The following is a 27,163-nucleotide window of genomic DNA, read 5'->3' on the forward strand; positions in this document are numbered from 1 at the left end:
TTTTACTGCATTTCAGATTCTTCCGCTTTTTCTCCTGTTTCATCTGCGTGTATTTTACCGGTTGCTGCTGACACCTAGCTAGAGTCTGTGTTTGTAGCCTTTAATCCTTAAACATCTGCCATTTTTAAGCATGCATCGGGTCTTCCCGTATTATTCTCTTATCGGGATTCAACTGCGCGCATATTCCACCTGTATCCGCGTTCTATTTTTATCGCGGTTAAACTGCGTGCATTTTTTCAGGTCGCATCCGTTTTTTCTCCTCTGCGGTACACAGATTATTGCATCGATCTCAAAGCACCGCTTATCAAGAACAACCACCACCAACAACAAACAATTTTGTGAGGGATTCAAATCAATCTCAAAACCCTCACCGCTCAGGTACAACGAACAATTTGCGGTAAGTCATGGCATCGGCTCATGTTATTTGTTCATGCATTGCATGTCACGTTTAAAATAGCCTCCTCCATCAGCAGTGAGGGATTCACTTGTGATAAATGTAAGGAATTAGTCAGGCTGACGGAGAAGGTTAATGAGTTAGAGACTCGCATCCGAACACTAGTAGAGGTCAGTGAGAAAGAGAAGCCGGTAGATACTGTTTTGGATGCGGGCAGTACAGAGAGCAACACACAGAGAGCCCCTGCAGCAGGGCATTTGGGTGATGTCTCGGCGGCATACTCGTTCAGCAAAGAGACACCACTCTCCCGCTCCTGTTAGGGTTTCCAATAAATTCTCCCCACTCAGTGATATACCCACTGAGAATCATATTGAAAGAGCCCTTGTTATCGGTGATTCTATTGTAAGGAACGTGGAAATAGAGACTCCAACCACTATTGTTAATTGCATTTCGGGGGCCAGAGCGTCTGACATCAAACCAAATTTACAAGTGCTGGCTAATGCTAATTGTAGATTTTCTAAAACTAATCCATGTCGGCACTAACGATGTCCGGCTTTGCCAGTCGGAGATCACTAAAGATAATGTTAAAGAGGTGTGCAAATTTGCAAAAATGATGTCAGACACTGTAATATGCTCTGGTCCCCTCCCTGTTCGTCGTGGTGACGAGGTTTATAGTAGATTAGTGTCACTGAATGGCTGGATGTCTGAGTGGTGTCTGCAGAATAAAATAGGATTTATAGACAATTGGAAAAGTTTTTGGGGTAGACCTGACCTGCTAAAGAGAGACAGACTCCATCCAGACTCCATCCCTCCAGGGAAGGTGCCGCTCTCCTCTCTAGTAATTTGGCTCATAGACTTAATAATGATATTAATTGACTAAATAGGGCCCAGGTCAGGAAGCAGACAAACTGGTTAATCCGAACGTCTGCTAGCTGCCTTGAGACGTCACATAGGTCACATAAACTACAACACATAGAGACTGTATCACCTAGATATCTCATAGAGACTGTGTCTGTTCCACGAACTACGAAACACAATACCCTCACTAAATCATTTAGAAAAAATTTGATTAAAGTCAAACTTGAACAAAACAAACAAATTAAAAATGTACATCATATAAAAATAGGGCTACTAAACATTAGATCTCTTTCTACCAAAGCACTAATTGTCAATGAAATGATTACAGATCATAGATTGGATGCGCTCTGTTTGACTGAAAACGGGCTTAAACCAGATGAATATATTTAAGGTTATTGTTATAAACGTGAGCCTCGTCTGAAGGGTCGAGGAGGAGGTGTTGCTACAATTTACAGTGAAGTTTTTGGTGTTACTCAGAGGACAGGATATAAATGTAAGTCTTTTGAACTAATAATGCTTAAGGTGACACCGTCAAATACAAATATAACCTTTGTTCCTTTACCTTTACCTTTGCTACAGTGTATAGATCACCCGGGCCTTATTCAGATTTCCTTAGTGAATTTGTGAATTTGCTAATTTTTTATCAGATCTTGTAGTTACTGTAGATAGAGCCTTAATTGTTGGTGACTTCAACATTCACATAGATAATGAAAATGATACATTGGGATTAGCATTTATCGATATTCTCAACTCTCTTGGGGTCAGACAAAATGTAACAGGACCAACTCATCGCCATAATCATACGCTAGATTTAATTCTTTCATATGGAGTTGATGTTGATAATATAGAAATTCTGCAGCAGAGCGATGACATCTCGGATCATTACCTCGTCTCTTGCATGCTGCAATCAGCTAATGTTACTCAATCTACACCACGCTATTGTTCAGGTAGAACTATTCTTTCGACCACTAAAGATAGCTTCACTAATACTCTTCCAGATCTATCTCATATACTCAATAAACCCCAAAGCCCAGAAGAACTTGATGAAATAACAAAAAATGTAAATGCAGTCTTCTCTAGCACCCTTGATGTTGTCGCCCCACTTCGATTAAAGAAAATTAAAGAAATAAGCCCTGCACCATGGTACAATGATTACACTCATGCTCTCAAGAGAGCAGCTCGGAAAATGGAGCGCATGTGGAAACAAACACGCACTCAAAGCTGCCAGGTCAGCATATTTTAGTAAACTCATAGAAAATAACCACAACAATCCTAGATGTTTATTCAGTACTGTGGCTAAATTGGTTAGGAATAAAGCCTCAACCGAACCAGATATTACGTCACAGCTCAAGAGTAATGACTTCATGAATTTCTTTACAGATAAAATTGAAATTATGCAATCATCTGTCATAGCACCTCAGAAAACAGTGTCGAATAATTTCCCTCATGTGCAACTTCAATCCTTCGCTTTCATAGGTCATGAAGAGCTAACAAAACTTATCGAAACATCAAAAGCCACAACTTGTTTGTTAGATCTTATACCAACTAAGCTCTTAAAAGAGGTATCTCCTGTAATATCAGAACCTCTTCTTAATATCATTAACTCCTCACTATGCTTAGGACATGTCCCAAGAAACTTTAAAATGGCAATTATCAAACCGCTAATTAAGAAGCCACAACTTAATCCTGGAGAACTTGCTAATTATAGACCGATTTCAAATCTCCCGTTTATGTCAAAAATACTAGAAAAGGTAGTATCCTCCCAAATATGTTCATTTCTACAGAGAAATAGTATATATGAAGAATTTCAATCAGGATTTAGGCCTCATCACAGTACAGAGACTGCACTTATCAGAGTTACAAATGACTTGCTCTTATCATCTGATCGCGGCTGCATTTCTCTTCTAGTGCTTTTAGATCTTAGTGCTGCATTCGACACGATAGATCACGACATTCTCTTGATTAGGCTAGAGAATTATGTTGGAATTTGTGGAGTGGCATTAGCATGGTTTAGGTCATATTTAGCAGACCGCTACCACTTTGTCTATGTAAATGAGGAATTGTCAAACCAAACAAAAGTAAAATATGGAGTGCCACAGGGATCAGTTTTAGGGCCTCTGCTTTTCTCCATGTATATGCTTCCCCTGGGAGATATTATCAGGAATCGTGGAATAAGTTTCCACTGCTATGCTGACGATACACAACTTTATATTTCTTCAAAACCTGATGAGATTTCACAATTCTCAAAATTAGCAGAGTGTATTAATGAAATAAAAGATTGGATGGCCAGAAATTTCCTTCTACTCAATTCTGACAAAACAGAGGTTCTAATTATTGGACCAAAAAACTCTAAAAATAAGCCACTAAAATATAATTTGACTCTAGATGGATGTACTGTTACATCATCTTCAACAGCGAAGAACTTAGGTGTTATATTTGATACCAATCTGTACTTTGAAAAGCAAATTACAAATGTTTGTAGAACAGCATTCTTCCACCTAAGAAATATTGCTAAATTAAGGCATATGCTCTCGGTTGCTGATGCTGAAAAACTAATTCATGCGTTCATGACCTCAAGACTAGATTATTGTAATGCATTACTGGGAGGATGTCCAGCAAGATCAATAAATAAACTTCATCCATTCATCCATCCATCTTCAACCGCTTATCCGAAGTCGGGTCGCAGGGGCAGCTGCTCCAGCAGGGGGCCCCAAACTTCCCTATCCCGAGCCACATTAACCAGCTCTGACTGGGCGACCCCGAGGCGTTCCCAGGCCAGTGTGGAGATGTAATCTCTCCACCTAGTCCTGGGTCTTCCCGAGGCCTCCTCCCAGCTGGGCGTGCCTGAAACACCTCCCTAGGGAGGCGGCCAGGGGCAGCCTTACCAGATGCCCAAACCTCCTCAACTGACTCCTTTCAACGCAAAGGAGCAGCGGCTCTACTCCGAGCTCCTCACGGATGACTGAGCTTCTCACCCTATCTCTAAGGGAGAAGCCCGCCACCCTTCTGAGGAAGCCCATTTGGCCGCTTGTACTCGCTGACCTAGTTCTTTCGGTCATGACCCAACCTTCATGACCATAGGTGAGGGTAGGAACAAAAACTGACCGGTAGATCGAGAGCTTTGCCTTTCAGCTCAGCTCTCTTTTCGTGACAACGGTGCGATAGAGCGAGTGCAATACCGCCCCTGCTGCCCCGACTCTCCGGCCAACCTCCCGCTCCATTGTCCCCTCACTCATGAACAAGACCCAGAGGTACTTGAACTCCTTCACTTGGGGCAAAACCTCATTCCCTACCTGGAGTACGCACTCCATCGGTTTCCTGCTGAGAACCATGGCCTCAGATTTAGAGGTGCTAATCCTCATCCCAGCTGCTTCACACTCGACTGCCAAGCGATCCAGTGAGAGCTGAAGGTCACAGACCGATGATGACATGAAGACAACATCATCTGCAAAAAGCAGCGATGAGATCCCCAGCCCACCGAACCGCACACCTTCCCCACCCCGACTACGCCTCGATATCCTGTCCATGAATATCACAAACAGGATCGGTGACAAAGCGCAGCCTTGGCGGAGACCAACCCCACATGGAATGAACTTCGACTTTGTGCCGAGGACCGGACACAGCCCTCGCTTTGGGCGTACAGGGATTGGATCAGCCCTAAGAAGGACCCCCCACCCCGTACTCCGCAGCACCTCCCACAGTCTCTCCCAGGGGACCGGTCATACGCCTTCTCCAGATCCACAAAACACATGTAGACCGGATGGGCATACTCCCAGGCCCCCTCCAGGATCCTTGCGAGAGTAAAGATATGGTCCGTGCGTTCCACGGCCAGGGCGAAAACCGCATTGTTCCTCTTCAATCTGAGGTTTGACAATCGGCCGAACCCTCCTCTCCAGCACCTTGGAGTAAACTTTACCAGGGAGGCTGAGAAGTGTGATATCCCTGTAGTTGGCACACACTCTCTGATCCCCTTTTTGAAGAGGGAACCACCACCCCATTCTGCCACACTTTAGGCACTGTCCCAGATTTCCACGCAATGTTGAAGAGGCGTGTCATCCATGACACCCCTCCACATCCAGAGCTTTCAGCATTTCTGGTCGGATCTCATCAATCCCGGGGCTTTGCCACTCGCGGAGTTGTTTGACTACCTCAGTGACCTCCCCAGGGAAATAGAATCTGATCCCCATCATCCTCCGGCTCTGCCTCTACCATAGAGGGCATGTTGGGATTTAGGAGTTCTTCAAAGTGTTCCTTACACCGCCCAATAACCTCCTCGGTTGAGGTCAACAGCGTCCCATCTTTGCTGTATACAGCTTGAATGGTTCCCCGTTTCCCCCTCCTAAGGTGGCGGACGGTTTTCCAGAAGCACTTTGGTGCGGACCGAAAGTCCTTCTCCATGGCTTCTCCAAACTTTTCCCACACCCACTGCTTTGACTCCCTCACGGCCAAGGCCGCAGCCCTTCGGGCCTGTCGGTACCTTGCAACTGCCTCCGGAGACCTCCGGGACAACTAATCCCGGAAGGCCTCTTTCTTCAGTCGGACGGCTTCCCTGACCACCAGTGTCCACCACGGTGTTCGAGGGTTACCACCCCTTGCGGCACCTAAAACCTTGAGGCCGCAGCTCTCCACAGCGGCCGGCAATGGAAGCTTTGAACATTGCCCACTCGGTTCAATGTCCCCAACCTCCGCGAGGGATGCCTTAAAAGCTCCGCCGGAGGTGTGAGTTGAAGATCTCGTGGACAGGGACCTCCTCCAAACGTTCCCAGTTCACCCGCACTACTCGCTTGGGCTTCCCAGGTCTGTCCAGAGTCTTTCCCCACCCCTGACCCAACTCACCACCAGATGGTGATCGGTTGACAGCTCTGCCCCTCTCTTTACCCGAGTGTCCAAAACATATGGCCTCAGATCCAGCGACACGATTACAAAATCGATCATCGACCTTCGGCCTAGGGTGCTCTGGTACCACGCTACACTTATGAGCATCCTTATGTTCGAACATGGTGTTTGTTATAGATAATCCATGACTAGCACAGAAATCCAATAACAAACATCCACTTGAGTTCAGATCAGGGAGGCCGTTCCTCCCAATCACGCCTTTCCAGGTGTCCCTGTCATTTCCCACGTGTGCGTTGAAGTCACCCAGCATCACTATGGAGTCCCCTACTGGGGCCCTATTCAGGACTCCATTCAGGGTCTCCAAGAAGGCTGAATACTCTGAACTGCTGTTCGGTGCATATGCACAGACAACAGTCAGAGTTTTCCCCCCCACAACCCGTAGGCGTATGGAGGCGACCCTCTCGTCCACTGGGGTAAACTCCAACGTAGTGGCACTCAGCCGGGGACTCGTGAGTATCCCCACACCCGCCCGTCGCCTCACACCCTGGGAAACTCCAGAGAAGAATAGAGTCCATCCTCTATCCAGGAGTACGGATCCAGAGCCAAAACTGTGCGTCGATGTAAGCCCCACCAGATCCAACTGGTAACGCTCCACCTCCCTCACTAGTTCCAGCTCCTTCCCCCCAGTGAGGTGACATTCCACGTCCCCAGAGCAAGCCTTTGCTGCCCAGGTCTGGTCCGTCGAGGCCCACGGCCTTCACTGCCGCCCATAAGGCAGCGCACCCGACTCCTGCGGTTCCTCCAATGGGTGGTGGGCCCAAGGGATGTAGAGGGGGGTTCCACGTTGCTTCTTCGGGCTGTGCCCGGCCGGGCTCCGTGACAAGCCCGGCCACCAGGCTTCGCCGATGAGCCCTCCATCTGGGCCTGGCTCCAGACAGGGGCCCTGGGCTTCCTCCGGGCAGGGTAACTCCTCCTCTTGCCGTTTTATCCATGAGTCATTTTGAACCATTCTTAGTCTGGCCCCTCACCTGAGACCACTTTGCCTTGGGAGACCCTACCAGGAGCACATGGCTCCAGACAACACAACCCTCAGGATCATAAGGGCACACAAACCTCTCCACCACGATAAGGTGCTGGTTCCCGGAGAGGAATAAATAAATGAACTTCAATTGGTTCAAATTGCAGCAGCCAGAGTGCTGACGAGAACCAAGAAATATGATCATATTAGCCCCATTTTATCATCGTTACATTGGCTACCTGTTAAATTCCGTATTGATTTTAAATAACTGATGATTCTGTTAACTACGTACAAAGCTTTGAATGGTCTAGCTCCGCAGTACTTAAGTGATCTTCTACCACGCTATATTCCAACACGTTCATTAAGATCGCAAAATTCTGGCCTATTAATAGTTCCTAGAATATCAAAATCCACTAAAGGAGGAAGATCCTTTTCATATTTGGCTCCTAAACTATGGAATAGTCTCCCAAACACTGTTCGAGATGCAGACACACTCTCTCAGTTTAAGTCTAGACTAAAGACTCATCTATTTAGCCAACCCACAATTAGGCTGCTTTAGTTGGGTCTGCCGGAACCAGAGACCAGAAACATTGAGCATGATCTCTAACTCTGCAATAAATTAAATGGCATCTACGCTTACATCTTTTTATTTGTTTCCCTGTCTCAACCTCGGGACTCCTATCCTGAGGTCACCAGAACCGGCTGGATCCAGCACCATTCCTGCTTCATGTTGGACTCCACTGCTACATGTCGCAGAATGATGATGACTAAATGCAGCTGGTGCCAGCCAAACATCACTTCAATCTATTATGACGGACTTCAGAGGATGAAATGATGCCAACTCCAACCTGCATCACCTCGGTCTATTTATGGACTACGATCTTGAAATGAAATGCTTAGATTAACTATTGCCAACAAAAGCCTTCATCAGCCAATTAACAAGGACAATTGCATCTATGTGAACTTCTGCAATTAATCAAGATGTACTTCAAAGACTTTGGTCATTAATCTTACAGTTCAAACACAATCAATGTTTAATCACTGACCCTTAACACTTAGTTTAATAATTTTAAACCATGATTTTACCTATACATAATTAATATTTACATTACATTCATAATGTTAGCCAGAGGGGAACTGGCCCCCACAGTGAGTCTGGTTTCTCCCAAGGTTATTTTTCTCCATTAATCTACATCTTATGGAGTTTTGTGTTCCTTGACACATTCGCCTACAGCTGCTCACTGGAGTTATTAATACAATTATCATTTAATTATTTTTAAACACTATTAAAAATCGTATTTTATCTAAATTACTCAATGATGATTAATCGACTTTATAGACATTACAGTTTTATCGTCTGTTAATGCTGATCTTCTGTAAAGCTGCTTTGAAACGATGTGTGTTGTGAAAGGCGCTATACAAATAAAATTGACTTGACTTGACTACTGTCAATGTCAAATGTTGAAATCCCGGCTGGATGCTTTTTTAATGTCCGAAAAAGAGGACATGTCTGGGAAAAAGAGGACATATGGTCACCCTTCATCTAGAACACACTAGCAACCACTAGCAAACCATGCTTAATGATTACTTGATTAAATGACTGTTTGTCAGAAAGCAGTTGTTTTGCATAGAGATAAATGAGAGATTTGACAGCATGCCCATGAACTGTGTAATACCTAATGCATATAGTATATCATGCGAAAATGACAAAAGATTTGTCTATACTTCTCCAATCTGATTTGCATCTTCTGAATGTTTTAATTTGTTATCAAGCTGTTCTCATGCTGCTATACTGAGCACTTGAGGAAAAACATGCAAAGGTTCATGGCATCAAATCGTTGAAATGGACTCAAGTTCTGTTTGAGACATGTAAATTACATGGCCAGTGTCCGACAGGCACAAATGGGTGGGGTGTTTGAGTGTCCACATACCTTTGGCAATGTACTGTAATTGTAGTAGCAAGTAAGATATCTTCAAGCATGACTACCTGAAGGTCCTGTAGTATCTGGCACCAAGACATTAGCAGCAGATCCTTCAAGTCCTGTAAGTTGTGAGGTGGACCTTCTTCCACTGCTCCAAGGTCCAGTTTTGACACTTGCATGACTATTGTAGGCACTTTTGACAGTGGACAGGGGTCATCACAGGGACTCTGACCAGCATGCAGCTATACAGCCCCATACGCAGCTGGGTGTGATGCACTGTGTTGTGACACATTCCTCCATTAATCACCATTACAATTTTCTGTAACTTGTGCCACAGTAGAACTTCTGTCAGTTTGGACCAGACAGGATAGCCTTCATTGCCCTTTGTTGCTTGACTACGAGAACGGATTGTTCGCTTACTATCTAATCTGCCCAGATCTTGATATGTGGTCTTGTTAGGAGATGATCATCATTATTATTCACTTCACCTGTGTGTTGTCATAATGTTTTAGCTCATCAGTTTATATTCTGCTATTTTCTTCAAGTATATCTGATTTCAGATTTACACAAATTTTGACATGTAGAAGTGGCCAGTTCTTGGCCAGAATAGGTCACTGATAGTCAAAAGTCAAGCTGCATGAATATAGACAACAGTGGTGTGGGTTAAAGGTCACATTATGTTTTTCTCTCATTTGGATCACAGCTCGTCTGGTTCCTCCAAGTCCAGACAGAAAACTGTGGGCACAACAAATCAGCTACATGTGAAGTGAACAAAACAGATAGACAGGAGTAAATGAATAAATAAACAGGCATCTCATGTCTTCAGCATACTATATGAATAGAGTTTTATATACAGTAATTTTTTTCTGTTGTCTTTGAAAAATACCAACCACAGTGTTGCACAATGTTTGCCTTTATTAGAGTGGACGTTTTTTTTTTTTGTTTTTTTTATCTGACACAATACCTGGCAAGACATACCTCCCCTTTCTCACATACTGTACATCTCACTGACAAACTGATATATTGTTATTATTTTTGTACATTTACCACACCTTCAGCTTCAAACTGAAACAGTGACAGCGAGTGCAAGACAGAGCTGCAGGCCCCTCAAAGTTAACCCGTTTAATCCCAATTTTTCCCAGCTGAGTGGGCACATGTATTTTACTCCTTGGATAGCCCTGTGAAAGATACTGTATGCCTTTTCTTAAAAAAAAAAAAATAAATACAAAAAATAAAAAATAAATATATATATATATATCATGACAGCACTACCTATGAGTCAAGAATTGTGAAAAATTGCTTTTTTTGCCAGTAACTTTTGAACCATATGTCCTAAAACTATGTTCTTAGGTCATACAGATTTCAACGATACCAGTTCCCTTACAACTTCAGTCCACTTGACATTAAGTTTACTAACGCATATAGGGAGTGCCTTCATACATGACCAATTTGAAACCTCTCTACAATAAGGCCAATATTCTAATATTGGCTATGGTGTTTGAGCCCCACCCATTTTGGCGTGAAACTGACCGCTCGTTTCGACGCGAACTGACCATTATAAAACAAGTGCACACACACCATTTCCTCAGAATTTCCTCTTGTCTCGAAGCGATTACCTCTTGTCTCAAAGCCCTCCACATTCACTATCGATTCACACCAGTCAGCGGACGGAATCTTCACAGCAGCGAGAAGAATCTATGCTCTCCTGCAGTGCTCTGGCGAACATCACTCTGCTTGACGCTTCGCTGGTGAACGGACCTCAGTATCCTGATTCTCTGCAGTGCGTCGGCAGGTGTAGAGTATCCTTTTTAAAGCAAGTACTTGTGTGTTATAAATATAAGTTATATAAATATAAATCTATATTTATATACAGTCAGGTCCATAAATATTGGGACATCGACACAATTTTAATCTTTTTGGCTCTATACACCACCACAATGGATTTGAAATGAAACGAACAAGATGTGCTTTAACTGCAGACTTTCAGCTTTAATTTGAGGGTATTTACATCCAAATCAGGTGAACGTTGTAGGAATTACAACAGTTTGTATATGTGCCTCACACTTTTTAATGGGCGCAATGCCTTGAAGCGGAAAATGGAGCCCGTCGTTCCCTCCGGTGATCCGAAGAAGGCTCGATTGGAGACACAGAATACTGTTCCCCACCTCCCCACTTCTGTTTGTCAGGAGAGGAATATTGTCATTCACAATGTTTTAAAAGATGTTGTTCCTTTGACATATGCAAAAAAAAATGCAATAAAGAATACAGCACTCGTTGCAAATGCATGAGATGCTCATACCGTAAGTGTTCCTTGTGCGAGAGACACATCCCGCCATCAGACAAGCATGAGAGCTGCGTTTTCTGTCTAGGCCACGCCCATGCAGAGTCAGCTCTCATGGAGACAGACTGTCCTCACTGTGAGGACATGAGTCTCAAGTCGCTTCGCTCACGAATCGCTCTCATTGTGAGGAACGATTCAGCCTCTCGCACCCTCCCAACCACCTCTTCTGTGATTCCCAAGGGTGCACACGAGGGGGCAAGGTGGGGCAGCGAGGTCGAGCAGGACGAAATTGAGGTGGATTTTGTGCCAGAACATGCCCCACGAGCCCCTCAATCTCCATGAAGCGCATATTTCCCCATAAGCTATGTGCGAGACGAGCTCCGGCCCTATGAAGGAGCATGCGGCCTCGTCTTGTTTGGTGGATCTGACGCTGGGGATGATAAGGATGATAATGACGATGTCATGTCTCTCGCCACATCAGGCGACTGGTCAATGGATGATGCTACCGCCCCTTCCCACACCGAGGGCGAGGACAATGTATGCACCACTGACAGGGGAAGCTTTGCGTCCTTACAAATGTGGTCAAAGAACTCAATCTCGAGTGGTCTCCCCCAGAGGTACCTAGACAGTCTCGCCATCAAGCGGCCGTGCCCCACAAAACTACCCCGATCTTCCCTGAGGTGCACAGTGAACTAAGTCCTGGCACGTGCCCCTCTCAGCGCGTACACGCAGTGACTACGTTCTCTCGAACGTGGACCACGGGGAAAAGAACGGCTATGCTCAACTACCCCCGGTGGAGGAGGCGGTAGCGGCACATCTTTGCCCAACATGTAGCAGGGCATGGAAATCACGCCCCATTCATCCTTCTAAGCCATGTAGGAAGACGTCCACACTGGCAGGAAAAGCCTACTCGGTGGCAGGACAAGCTGGATCAGCACTCCATGCAATGGCATTGCTCCAGGTGTTCCAAGCGAAGCTCCTCAGACAAATGCACGAGCAAGGCTTTGATCCAGGGACTTTTAAAGAGCTTCGGGCTGCTACAGGCTTGAAGCCACAAAAGTCACAGAGCAGGCCATCGGGAAGTCCATGGGTAACCTGGTCATTCTGGAAAGGCATGTATGGCTGACCTTCACAGAGATGAGTGACAGAGAGAAGACATCTCTATTGGCTGCCCCAGTGTCTCCAGCCGGCCTCTTTGGCAGTGCAGTGAGTACGTTTGCTGAGCGCTACGTCACGACTCAGCGGCAGTCACAAGCCATAAAGCACTTTATGCCCAAACGGAGCATAGCACAGAGGGCTCACCCCCGCTCTGTCTCAAGCCAGCGACTGGCTAAAAGACCCATGCCCACGAACTCAGCGCCTGCACCGGCCCCCGCCAAGCCAACGGTGAGTCCATGTAAGCCTTGGCCCAGACGGAAGCAGCCGCATCAGCGCCCACCTCGTGCCGATGGGAGGAACTCCCAAGAAAAGCGGAAGTGCTCCTGATGGGTGCAATGCTTTGAAGCGGAAAATGGAGCCCGTCGTTCCCTCCGGTGATCCGAAGAAGGCTCGATTGGAGACACAGAATACTGTTCCCCACCTCCCCACTTCTGTTTGTCAGGAGAGGAATATTGTCATTCACAATGTTTTAAAAGATGTTGTTCCTTTGAAATATGCAAAAAAAATGCAATAAAGAATACAGCACTCGTTGCAAATGCATGAGATGCTCATACGTTCTCAAAAAAGAGCCCTTTTCCTCTTATGCACAACCGCTTCCCTGTGGTAAGCGATGCATTATATCATACGGTGAGCAAACCAAAGTGCCCTCTGTCCCATTACGCGGACGCTTGGCGAGCCCTAACGGGCATTTCAGAATGGGTGCAAAAAAATGATTGAACGTGGCTATATGATCCAATTTGCTCGCCTGCCACCCCGTTTCAATGGTGTTCTGTCTTCCACGGTCTCGTCCGATGACACACCAGTGTTACGAGCCAAAATACACAATCTAATCGTGAAAAATGCGATAGAGATTGTGCCAAATTGTCAAGCACAAAAAGGGTTTTACAGCCGTTATTTTATTGTCCCAAAAAGAGACGGTGGACTTCAGCCAATCCTAGATCTCAGACATTTAAATTGTGCACTTATAATGCGCCCATTCAAAATTATTATTCCGAAACGAATTCTATCGCATGTACGCCCACATGATTAGTTTGCGTCGATAGATCTGAAGGATGCATACTTCCATATCCAAATTGTACAACACCACAGGATGTTTTTGAGATTCGCGTTCGAGAGAACAGCATATCAATTCAAAGTTCTGCCCTTCGGACTGTCTCTGGCTCCTCGCACATTTACGAAGTGCATCGATGCGGTGCTTGCCCCTCTGAGACTGAGCGGCGTACGCATATTAAACTACCTCGATGATTGGCTGTTAACAGCACAATCAGAGGCTCTGTTATGCCAACACAGAGACTTACTGCTTCAGCATCTAAACAGCTTGGGCCTCAATGTAAACTGGGCGAAGAGCACGCTCTCTTCCAGCCGAAATATCTCCTTTTTGGGAGTCTGCTTCGAGTGGCGCACAGACCTCACGAGCGAGCGCATTCAGGCCATTCTACAGTGTCTGTCTCAGTTCAAACTGGGGAGAACGCTTCCTCTGAAGCTGTTTCAGAAAGCATTGGGATTTATGGCGGTGGCATCTGCCGTCATCCCATTAGGTCTCTTACACATGAGACCACTTCAGTGCTGGCTGGAGTGCCGTGTTCCACAACATGCTTGGCGCCAAGGGCGCAGGCGTATCACTATATCCCGCCGCTGTATAGCTGCATTGGTACTCAAAAATTCAGTTTGCTGTATTATAGAGCACTGCAGGCCAGTTGAATAAATAACGTAGATAAAATTGTGTGAGTGTGTTGGTATGGATGTCAGAGTGTGTTTTGTAAGTGTCTATTGAGAAATTTGTGTGAATGTGTGTGTAAAAATTGCATTTAAAAGGCATTTTTGTCCTCGAAAGGCAAACAGGTCAGAAATTCTCAGAACTGTCTGAGGGTGCATTCACCACTCCCCAGATTTCTCCTCATGCCTTGGTGAGAAAGCAAGTTGGCCCACAATTTAGGTGACATGCACTTCTCAAATTGAGTCCAGGTGACAATGTAACCAAAGGATGTGAAGTGCCAGACCCAGCATCGGGCGAGAGCACACTACTCCTTTGCTCCTAATCACTTGAGTGACACATCTGCCATCACCACCTTTCTTTGGGACACCTACTACTCCCCCTCCTCGTAGAAATTGAGAGCACAGCCATACACCACCATGTGCACTTGAGCTTGAATCAAGTCAAGCTCTGCCAGATTTTCTGAAAGTGTGCATCTGAAAATTCTGCCCTACATTTACATTTATGCATTTGGCAGACGCTTTTATCCAAAGCGACTTACAGTGCAATTATTACAGGGACAATCCCCCCGGAACAACCTGGAGTTAAGTGCCTTGCTCAAGGGCACAATGGTGGTGGCTGTGGGGTTCGAACCAACGACCTTCTGATTAACAGCCCTGTGCTTTAGCAACTACGCCACCACCACTCCCTCATTGTACATGAATCGAGCTATATTCAGAGCACAAATATCTTCTGACTGGGATTCAAAGAGCTTTTGGACCAGTTGATCCTGAGCCCTAGATTCACAAGATGAAACAGCAGCAAGTACCAGTGGGCCACGGCCAACTCTATTAGAGTGGTTAAAGATCAGCCAATTGATAATTTAATCTAGACTTGAATGCTGCTCTTCCTCAAGGAAGTGAGTGCTGCTGCCATGCACTTTGTGAATGTGCAATATGCTAGGGACAGGCCGATGGCAAATACCTGGAATTGATATGCCACCCATTTGAAGGCAACCTGCGGTACTACCTTTGATGAGGGGCTGTTTTGAATATATGCATCCTTCAGGGTCATAGTCACCAACCAGACTACGGAATGGAAAAGATATGTGACTGAATATGCTTTTGAGTGACCATTTTAAAGAGTAATTTCCTCAGTGACTAATTCAAACTCTTCGTGTATGAGGATGGAAGGATTCTGGGATCCTTTTTCCTGACCAGAAAATTGCAGCTGTAAAAGATGTCCAACACTTGCTTGGGCGGAACAATCTCATTTGCTCCCTTGTGGGGGAGTGACTGGATTTCCTTCAATGTCATTGAAAGGAGGAGGCCTTAGAGCAAATTGGTTTTGGGAAGACTGTCTAAAGCATTTACATGTAACTTTAAGGGGATGAGAACATTGTCATCCTGGTTTTGAGTGCGTGTTCCGCTTGCTTGTGGGACACAAATTAACTGCAATCACTTCCTAAACCAGGCAAATCCCTAGGTACCCATTCTGCTCAGTGCATAATTTTTTTGCCAAAAGAGATGCTCCCAGAGCTCTATCTGAATAGATTTCCAAGTTTTAATGGACTCTTTGTGCAACAAGAATGGCAGTGGGTGGTGGCCCTATTTGGACCACACAAATATCCAGCATGTCCACTTCCGTGGCAGAGACGTGTCTCTTTGTTGGCACAATGTCCTCGAAAGACCAATCATCGCTATTTGATGTCTTGACAGATAGTATAATCATCGGATCCTCCTCACAGCTGAACTAGAGAGAGCAATGCGACTTGGATTTGGGGCACAAATTGTGACATGCATACTGGACAAGAGGTATGCCGTACATTTCCATGGGCTAGAACGAGAAACACGGGGCCTGGCTCAACATTAAACTACATAATCCTAGAATTACTGATGCTTTGATTCCCGCTTCACTGACTCGTGTGGCACCATAAAAGTGGGTGGATGGGGAGCGGGTGCTAAGTTCTTTTTATAGAAAGTAACCCTGGAGCGAAGAGTTTTCATCTTCATGCGGTCGCAATAAGTGCAATCTCATCTAACGAACACTACCTTGGTGTGAAAAGCCCCAAACACTTGACTCAAGGCCATCTGATATTGGAATAAAAGGAAGTTCTAGGAGGCAAACACTTGTGGAATACACTTGCCATGATTGCCTAGTCACACTCCACTTTAAACAACATCAAACAAACAAACACTTAGCTTAAAGAATACCTGTTTTTCAACGCATGGCAGAGGGAAGAAATCCACAGTCCACTCTGTTGTAGAATGTGCACCTGAGATGACAGACAAGAGAAGTTGGGCTTAGAATAGGGTACCTTAACCCTGAAGGAAGAAAATGGGAAGAACTGGCGCAGATCACTGTGAGGCACTGTGAGGAGTGCGCTCGAAGGGGCGGAGTTTGTGCAGCATCTGCCTATGAATTGCCGTGGTTATATTCAGGCTTTTGTAATCATCACACCTAATGCCGTTCTCATAGCATCAGCTTGAATTCACCACACTGAAAGGGATATTTTTTTGAGAAACTTTTGCAGATGCCAGTAATCTAAAGTGCTCTGATTTTACTTGTTCTATGGCACAAAAGAGCTTCTTTGTATCAGATATTTTAAATTCCCTTCTATACATATATATATATATATATATATAGAGCAGGGAAGTTCAGAGTCTCCGGTGGCCCTGAACTTTGTAGTCTTTTAATCCACAGCAGTTTGGTGGTGTATGTTTAGCATCAGCCCTGCGCTCATCTAAATGGCACCCTGGCATTTGTGTGTGCCAGACAGGAAAAGCTTCTGATCAGTGCTCAAACCTCTCAGGTGTTTAATATACGCTATGCTATATTATATTCCCAGCCTAGATAAGCTTAGGAATTTTTGACATTGTAGCTGGGAGTTCACCCAAAAATGTATATTTTGTTATCATTTATTCACTCTCATGTATGAATTTCTTTCCTCTGTGTAACAAAAAGTAGATCTTAGGCTGAATTTTAGACTCGACCGCCATTCGCCTTCATTTAATGAAAAAAATAAATTAAATGGAAGTGAGTGGGGACTGAGGCTGCCATTCTGCCATAAAGAAAGTTAACAAAATGTTATACAGGTTTGGAACAACAGGATTGTGAGGAAATACTTTTCCTGCTGCGTCACCTTCCTGACATATGTGTCTGTGCCTGCCGAACACTGTGCTGTTGCCTGCATCTGGTTGGCATGGTAACGTGTTGTATATAAAAGTGTTTTGTGCAGATTTCGTTTTCTCTCTGATGAGGCTTATTTAAAGTGAAGAAGAGCAGAGACAGAGTCACATTAAAAATGAAGAGATTTTCTTTCATCTCCAGGAAAATTGCTTTAATTGTACTCTTGTTCGGCTCTAATCACGCTTAATGTGGCTGATCCAGAGTTGGGGAAGCTACTATTAAGTGTAACCTGCCAAGCTACTAGCTGCTCATAATTTAAAGTAGTTAAGCGACAGTCAAGCTACACTTTATAAAAATGACATTGCTAAGTTACTAACTCAAAATTGCTTAATTGAAGCGATAGATACTGTATCTGTCTGTCTGTCTGTCTGTCCGCCTGTCATTCTATGTTATTAAAACTGAGTAGGGTGAATTCAGTCTTAAAATGTTAAAAATCCCCCATTTTATCTGAATTCACCTTGTTTATTTGGCACAAAACAAGAATACCAATTAGTCTGATAGTATCAAACTTGAATACATACACTATACTGTATGCAACTAATCATATACAGTATATAAAAACATCAAAACCATTATCATGGTGTTTAACTTAGCAAAACGATTTTTGCTAAGTTAATTACTACTTTTGTGAACACTATAGATTAGGGGTCGGCAACCTTATTTCTTCCTCATGATCACGCAGTGTGTTTTCATCAGCTGAATCAGATGCTAAACACTATTAAAGAGTGACGAGACTCGTGCTGCAAGCCATTCTCGCATCACAAGCTGATCAACTGTTAGCACCTGCAAAATCCAAAACCTTTATTTCCAGGTTGAATTAATATTTTAAATAGACTTGAAAACATCTATGAACCCCATGATGTGGGTTTATGTTTTTTTATTTTAATAATATTCTTTTTTTAATAATATAATTTTGAGTGTGACCATGGTTTATGGAGGATGTACCTGTATGCTGGGTTGGAAATCTCAAGGATTAATAGTGGTGTTTTCCTTATGATGTGTTGCTGTGAACGCAAAAAGAAACAAATGAAACACGGAATGTAGTCCGTAATCCGCGCTGACTGACTGAAGCAAAGCGGGTGCGTGATTAACTGAAAGTGAAATGCTGCTGGCTCGTGATGCACGAATGGTTTGCAAAAATGTTATAAAGGCCCTATATGTAATAATTTGTTGTCCTGAATGTAATAAAGGCGTTAAATGTAATACTATTTGGTCCTAAATGTAATAAAGGCACTAGGGCCTTTATTATATTTATACAACACTTATCGCTTTGGCCACTTGTGGCAGTGTTTTGAATTCCATTAAGCTCATTTTAGTTAAAGAAAAGTCAACATACTGTTTCTGATTTCAGATCAGTCTGGGAGGTTACCAGACAGTAGGACTTTTTATAAGAGCTGTCAGAATTAACACATTAACACATTATTCATTTAAAACCTTTAGTGCTTTCATTTTCCTTATTCGCGATTAACACATTTACCACTAATACAGCATAAACCAGCATAACACTTGTTGGGAGGGTGAAACACATCACGACACACACAGAAGCGCATCCCTGTCAGTGATAAAATTAAGGACAAAGGAGCTCTTTTTAATGGACAAAACAAGCCCAGATTGGACCTAGATGCATTTTCATTATCAAAGAAGCATGGCAAGTCTTAACTATAACCTAAACACAGTTTGACGCTGGCATTGATGCTCTGAACGCAGCTTCACGACTGCTGTAGGATAGCAGATAGCCACAGTTTACCAACATATTAATATTGTGGATGATGAGAGTTTAAGAGATTGAATGTCCACTGCAATGAATATGCAACCTATGTGGAGACCAGTTCTTTCAATTAGTCAAACTCCCACTTATACTTTGGGAAATGTTTAATGTTACGTGAATGGGTGTTATTTTAGTGCATTTCTATCTTTATACTGTGGACGACTTTGTTTGGAAAATGTTAATAAAGCATTATATTATTACATATTGTTAGGTGTGTGTCTTTGCTAAGATGGATATATATGTATATATATATATAGTATATATATATATATATATATATATATATATATATATATATATATATATATATATATATATATATATATATATATATATCATATATATATATATATATATATATATATATATATATATATATATATATGGACAGTGGTGGCTCTGTGGTTAAGGCTCTGGGTTACTGACCAGAAGGTTGGGGGTTCAAGCCCCAGCACCACCAAGATGCCACTGTTGGGCCCTTGAGCAAGGCCCTTAACCCTATCTGCTCCAGGGGCGCTGTACCATGGCTTATAGACATGAAAGAGGAAATGATAAGGGAGTAAACTGATGAACTGTAGATGAGCCCAGCAGCCGGTGTGGACTGGAACTAAACAGTGGCCTTGCACTTTCTTGGCCAGAGTGGCCCACCACACCTGACCCGCAACCGACCACACCGCCTCATTGATTTAATTTTCCTGCTCAATTTTATATTTTTGTGTTAGATGTAGGGGATGTGTTTTAAGTAACGCAATAGAGTGGATCAAACCCCTCTAGTCAAGCAGGCTGCGCAGGCCATTCACCTGGACCGAGGCAATATTATTATTACCAGGGCCGGCCCGTGGGTTTGAAGGGCCATAGGCGATCCATGGGTTTGCAGGGAACATGATGAACACTCTGATATGCTGGTGTCAGGTGCACAACCTCTCCCTCAACTTCAGTAAGATCAAGGAGCTTGTAGTGGACTTCAGGAGGAAAGACAGAGAACACAGCCCCATCACCATTAATGGAGCACCAGTGGAGAGAGTCAGCAGTTTCAAGTTACTCTGTGTCCACATCACAGAGGATCTCACATGGTCCGTCCACACTGAGGCCATTGTGAAGAAGGCTCACCAGCGCCTCTTCTTCCTGAGACGGCTGAGGAAGTTTGGAATGAACCACCACATCTTCCACGGTTTTACACCAACACAGTAAAGAGCATCCTGAGTGGCTGCATCACTGCCTGGTATGGCAACTGCACCGCCCTCAACCACTAAGCCCTGAAAAAGGTGGTGCGAACAGCCATACACATCATCAGAGGTGAGCTTCCTTCCTTCCAGGACATCTATACCAGGCAGTGTCTGAAAAAAGCTTGGAGGATCATCAGAGACTCCAGCCACCAGAGTCATGGGCTGCTCTCACTGCTACCATCAGGCAGGCGGTATCGCAGCATCAGGACCCACACCAGCCGACTACATGACAGCTTCTTCCCCCAAGCAATCAGACTTTTGAACTCTTGATCGATCACGATCAATATACATCAGCACTTCACTTTATTAATCTTACACAGGACTGTCATAAATTATATTCTCACTTAACAACACACTGTCAACTGACTATCAACCGAATGTCAATACACCACAATACAACATACTGTATATTTTATATATACTATTTTTTATATATACTATATATACTATTTTTTATTGTATACTGTTTATTCTATATTGTGTGTATGTGTATTCTATATTGTGTGTATTGTATGCTGTTACAGTGCACTTATTTCAGGGACAATCCCCCTGGAGCAACCTGGAGTTATGTGCCTTGCTCAAGGACTCAATGGTGGTGACTGGGGATCGAACCGACAACCTTCTGCTTACCACTCCAGTGCTATAGCCCACCACCACTCCACATCCAATTATATATGATTGAAGTTATGAGATGCGTATTCTAAATGTATTCTAACAAAATGTTATAAAGTAAAAGTATTCTGAATACAGGTGCTTGAAAACATAACACTGGCTGAATACAGTTACATACTTTTTGCATTCTGAATACATAATGCCGTTACATATATTCCATTACAGCCAAACCCTGTTTGTTATTTTGTCATTATTCAGAGTTCATCTTATATGTTGTCTTTGGCTGTCACCATTATTGTGCTTTGTATGTCAAATAATGATCTCAAAGTGTGTTGCATGGAAAGAACGTGCCCACACAAGTGCCCTATAAGCAATAGAATGAATTGTTGTTTCATTACTTTATAATATGTTTATTGGTTATTAATTTCTTCATTGGGCCTCCATGAGCATTTTGGCACCCCAGGCAGCTGGCAATATCGCCTGTAGGATGGGCCAGCCTTTATCATAACCATCATGATTTCTTTATACTTGTGTAACAGTGGGCCAACCCACATTACCCAACGTGAAATCTCCCGGTGCTCCTGATGGCTATTCCATCCCTGTCCATCACCATAAAAACACATCTTCCGGATGTAAACACACATATCAGCTAGACATCAGGGGTAGAGAGGAATTAGCATACCTTTGTCCATTGTGTTTATAATTCAGTGACGGGGAGGAGTTAACTAAATGTAGTGACACTAAATGCTCAGACAGCACCATCACTATAGTGTACATAAATTGCTAAGGCTGCATTTGCTCTCGTCACATGTTGCAACTTGCCCGCCATCTCCTCCTTTGGAGCCAGCAGCGACTCAGGTCGTTGCGCGCAACTAATATCCCGGGCAACCTCAACATGGCGTGACAGGGCACGCTCAGCGGAGAGTGGAGACTCCACCCCCAGGCTGTCCAGCTGATCTGGGAGCGGTTCAGCAAAGCACAGGTAGACCTGTTTTCTTCCCAAGAGACCTCCCACTACCCACTCTGGTACTCCCTAGCGGAGGCTCCCCTCGGGATAGACGCGGTGGCACACGGCTAGCCCCGGGTACTGCACAAGTACGCATAACCACCAGTTAGCCTACATGCACGGGTGCTGTGCAAGGTCAGGAAGGACGAGGAACAAGTCACTCTATTGGCCCACACAGACTTGGTTCTCGGATCTCACGCTCCTCGCGACAGCCCCTCCCTGGCGAATTCCCCTGAGGAAGGACCTTCTTTCTCATGGACTTGGCACCCTCTGGCATCCGTACCCAGACCTCTGGAACCTCCATGTCTGGCCCCTGGACGGGATGCGGAAGATCTAAGTGGCCTACCACCTGCCGTCGTAGACACAATCAACCAAGCCAGAGCTCCCTCTACCAGGCAACTTTACGGCCTGAAGTGGCGCTTGTTCGCAAATTGGTGTTCTTCCCGATCTGAAGACCGGCAGAGATGCGCAGTCGGGTCAGTGCTCTTATTTCTGTAGGAGAGGCCGGAGGGGAGGCTGTCCCCCTCCACCTTGAAGGTATATGTACCTGCCATATCGGCTCACACAACGCAGTGGACGGTAAGTCACTAGGGAAGCACGATCTGAACATCAGGTTCCTTAGAGGCACCTGGAGGCTGAACCCTCCCAGGCCATGCCTGTTCCCGTCGTGGGTACTCTCTGTGGTCCTTTCAGCCGAGCCACTAGAATCAGTCAAGCTCAGAGCACTCTCCTTGATCAGCCCTCCTGATCATGCTTACCTCCATCAAGAGGGTTGCAGACCTGCAAGCATTCTCTGTCAGCAACACTTGCCTGGAGTGAACCTGCAATCGCTGCCCCGGGAGGACGCAGACCCAGCCTTTTCTTTGCTGTGTCCTATGTGGACCACATGCAGAGCTTTAGATGTTCTGAGCAGCTCTTTGTCTGCTTTGGTGAACAGTGGAAAGGGAACACTGTCTCCAAACAGAGACATTCCCACTGGGTTGTTGATGCCATCGCTTTGGCCTATTACACCCAGGCCGTGCCAGTCCCCTTGCGGGTTTGAGCATACTCAACGAGAAGTGTGGCATCCTTGTGGGCACTTGCCAACGGCACCTCCCTAGCACCCCTGGTGGATGGAACAGCTCCTCTCCTTCTTCGGCGGATGGCAGGCTGACAGTGACCCCTCCATCCCCAGGCAGACGACTGCGGCTGCTCCCCTGGCAGATGTCAGCGGTGAGGTCTCCACTACAGATCATCCCTCCTCCCTCCCGGGTTTGGAAGGAGGAGACAGGGAGCAGTGGCATACTTCCGGTAGGCTTTTTATTTTCTACCTTCAGTCTCTTGAGTGCAGCCTTCTCAGGGCTTTTCTGTCAGTTTATTATTTCAGTATTTCAGACAGTTCAATGTCACAAAACTCAGTTAACAAAAACAATTCTAAAACTAATCAGCTATAAAATACAACACTAAAATACACAATAAGGCACACCAGTCACTGCGCTCTCATGCCATTCTCTCTCACGCTCTCTCTTCTGGTGTGTTCAGTGGTTTTAAGGTGTCTCTCCGCTATCACTGTAATGAGAAACAGCTGTTAGAAATCATGTAAACCAGCTTGACGAGGCACACCACACCCTCTCTCCCGCAGACAGACACATGACCACGCCCCCATCACCACATGTTGTTTTATAGTTTTATTAGTGTATATCGCTTTTAAATTTATGTTCAGTGTATTGTTGCTATCCAATTTATTAAACCCTTACAAGAAATAACCATGGTTTTCCTATAGTAATACTGTAACCATGACTGTAGTAACAATGGTGAACTTTGTGGTAGTTGTTGCTACAAATACCATGGTTAAACAATGGTCACTGTAGTACAACCATGTTAATTAGGAAATATCAACCTAATTAAATGTATCACTAATTGCAGATTTATATAAAATGTAAGATATGAGTTGCTTGGGAAATTTCAAATTAGCTTTCCTAACACAGTTATTATTGCATGAAACCTCTTGAATCTAGTTGTACAGAGGATCTGTATGGACATCCTTACTAATGAAACTTATTTTCTTATTGTAGCTTGTTCTGAATTTTCATTTTGTTCAAATATAAGATAGCACTGCTGCAGTACTTTTGGTTTTCCCACAAACTTGCTTTGAGTTGGCCCCAGTGTTTTACCAAATATGTTAATGTGAGAAATGTAACTCAAAATGTTGATTCTTGGTATCAGAATATGGATATAGTATTTTGAGGTAAAAAAAAAAATGTAAATGTCTCTTTCAAGGGTATTGTTGAAGCACAAATCATCTACATTTTTTTTCTCGGTAGCCTGTTCACAGGTGTAAAGGACATGTTGCGCTCGCAGGTGATGTCATCTACAGTGGACAGTGGGCGTCTGAAGAGCCAAGGATTGTGGGAAGTGTACAGAGGTGTGGTGTTATTGGTTTCTCTGCTCTTCAGAGCTCATAATCTTCCCACGCTGACCTGCTGTCTACTTATCCAGTCTATCATGACTCAAAGAAACTGCACTATGATTCAGCTGAGACTACGATCATACACTACTCGTTCGGCCAGGCATTCTTCTACTTGCAGGTAATAAAGAGAGGAGAGCAAAAGTCATGCCAAGGACACGCCATTTGAAAAACAATATTCATGCTTTGTAAAACGTATTTTTTATAGTGGTCTAGATTTCTCCATAAATATATAAAGATTAAATAATTACTGATACTGTATTTCAACTATTTAGGTCTAATTGGGTCTGAAATTAGTTGTCTCGTTTTGTTTCTTGGGGTCTAATGAGGTCTAATGGAATGTGAAGGTGTCTAATGGGGTCTAAAGTGGTCTCTAGGGCTCTGATGTAGTTTAATGTGGTCTGAAGTGGTTTCTTGGAGGTCTGATGAAGTCTAATGGGATCTGAAGTGTTCCAACGTGGTCTGAAGTGGGCTGATGTTGACACTAGATGTTCTGATGTGGTTTATTGAGGTCCGAAGTTGTTTTGTGGAGGTCTGATGAGGTCTCTAGGGGTTCTGATGAGGTCTGATGCAGTCTGTTATGGTCTGATGTGGTTTCGTAGGGGTCTAATAAGCTCTCAAGTGGTTTTGTGGGTATCTAATGGGTCTGATGTGATTTTCTGGAGGTCTGACAAGGTCTGAAGTGATATAGATGGTCTAATGTGCTCTGTTGGAGTTTGAAGAGATCTGAAGTGGTTTCTTGGAGGTCTAATGAGGTTGTATGGCATCTGATGTGGTTTCCTGAGGTCTGATGAGGTCTGAAGTGGTCTAGTGTGGTCTAATGTGCTCTGTTGGAGTCTGAAGAGGTTTATAGGGGTCTGATGAGGTCTAATGGGTTTTATGAGGTCTGATGTGGTCTCTAGGAGTTCTGATGAGGTAATCTGTTATGGTCTGATATTGTCTCATGTCATCTGTCTTTTATTATTGGTTTGTCTGACTCTGTCTGAATTCTGTCAGACTGGAAGGCCGTTGCTGTATAACCTTTAATCTGGAAGTTTTTAAAACTAATTTAAACTTTCAGGCAAGGCTTTGTCAAGCCAACATTAAAGTTAGTCTTGAAGTTTGTCTTGACAAGCTTTACCTATCTAGTTGCCATATTATTATTCTTAGAACATCTTAAGATGTTTTCATCTTTTTTTCGACTGCTTGGTCCAAACCTGAGTTTGATTCCCTTCAACTTGTCATTACAGAATGTAGTGCCAATGAAATTACTGGGTTAGGTGCATGCTCCAGAAATTAGATAAACCCTAAATAAAATAGTTTCAAAGAGCAAACTGGATTTTTTGTTGTTGTTTCCTAGTTATATTGAGTCAGTTGAGCCATGCAATATTGCTGCTGCTGCTATTAAAGCTAAATTAATTTACCTTTCAGTGTTTCATCATGTAATATCTCACCCCTGTATGACTCAACAGTCTTTGCATTTATCTAAATAACAAATCTGCGTCAAATGCACTGTATTTAGAGTTTAATAATTATGCAGTTTTCTTTATATTGTTTGACAGAGTTACTGCAGATGGCATTTTCATTTGATTCATATAGGCAGATTTATTTAGGGCAGCATTCATTAAGTGTTTAAAAATAAAACAGAGACTACACAGAGTGTCAGGTAAGATGACCAGATTTCTGAAATGAAAAACAGGGACATTTTTAGTTTAGTGGTAAATGTGTCATTGAAATTTCACGTTACTACTCTATTAATTAAATAAGGGGGACAATTCAGATGTTATGTATTCTGACCATGGTGAATGTAGTAATGTGATGAACTATGGTATATCATACTCTATTGAATAGGTCTCAATGAAATTCTGATATGGAGGTAAAGTTGATCTTTTTTAATTGTCTTCTGTTACATGAGTTCATTATTTCCTGCAATGTATACAGTAGATGACACTGTGGCATAAAAGTGAACTAAACAAACATATAAACAATGACTGAATATAGGAACTGTTGCAGCCTACCAGGGACGGCGCTGGCCAAAGTGATGCCCTACGCAGAGTTCCAGGTGAATGGGTGGACGGGGGGTGGGGGGTTTGTGTGATATGAGTGTGAAGTGATCGTCTGTGTTCCGCAACTGCTTTCGGGTCATTGAATAATGTATAACGTGTGAGTAAAGGCAGCCAGTGGACTTTCTGGTGGCCTCCAACGGTAAGATGGTTCCCCCCTAGGGAGTTGATGCCCTACACAGTGTAATCTGCTTATTGGGAGCGGCGGTACTGCAGCTGGCTCCATAGCACAGGGGCCCTTGCCCTTGGTCACACTCTTTAAATCACTCTTCTTACTCTCTTTTAAAAGTCCTTCTCTTCTCCTCTTTTCCTTCACCTTTACTTGGCACTTTCCTAAAAGTAAGGCAGTAGGTTACTAATTTGCTTACTGGCAAACCGGCAGATGAATTTAAAAAGAAATGAGCTCACTTAACTACCATTTCCATCAGCATTACATCTGAAATCATATAAAACACTAACACTATGGACAATATCAATAATAATAATAATTATTATTATTATTACACTATTTGACCTAACCATGTCTATCAATTATCTCATATGGTATCTCTTATGGACATGTTTTTCTTAATTATACCTTTTATTTTTATCAACTCTTATGCATTATGATGCTTCTTTTCAGTCACTTGTTTTCCAGCAAGGTGCAATGTAATCTATGCTGTAATGTGCCGACATGATGATGAAAGAAAGTTGAATGACTTAAAGCTGCTATAG

The 27,163-nt window shown here is 43.7% G+C and overlaps 1 pseudogene; it reads left to right on the forward strand.

Moving 5' to 3' along the window:
• The window catches only part of LOC127659532 (GPI ethanolamine phosphate transferase 2-like), a 59,144-nt pseudogene that overhangs the window by 17,409 nt on the left and 14,572 nt on the right, over positions 1–27,163 (forward strand).

Source organism: Xyrauchen texanus, chromosome 19 (genome assembly GCF_025860055.1).
Source record: "Xyrauchen texanus isolate HMW12.3.18 chromosome 19, RBS_HiC_50CHRs, whole genome shotgun sequence".
In the NCBI taxonomy this organism is placed as follows: domain Eukaryota; kingdom Metazoa; phylum Chordata; class Actinopteri; order Cypriniformes; family Catostomidae; genus Xyrauchen; species Xyrauchen texanus.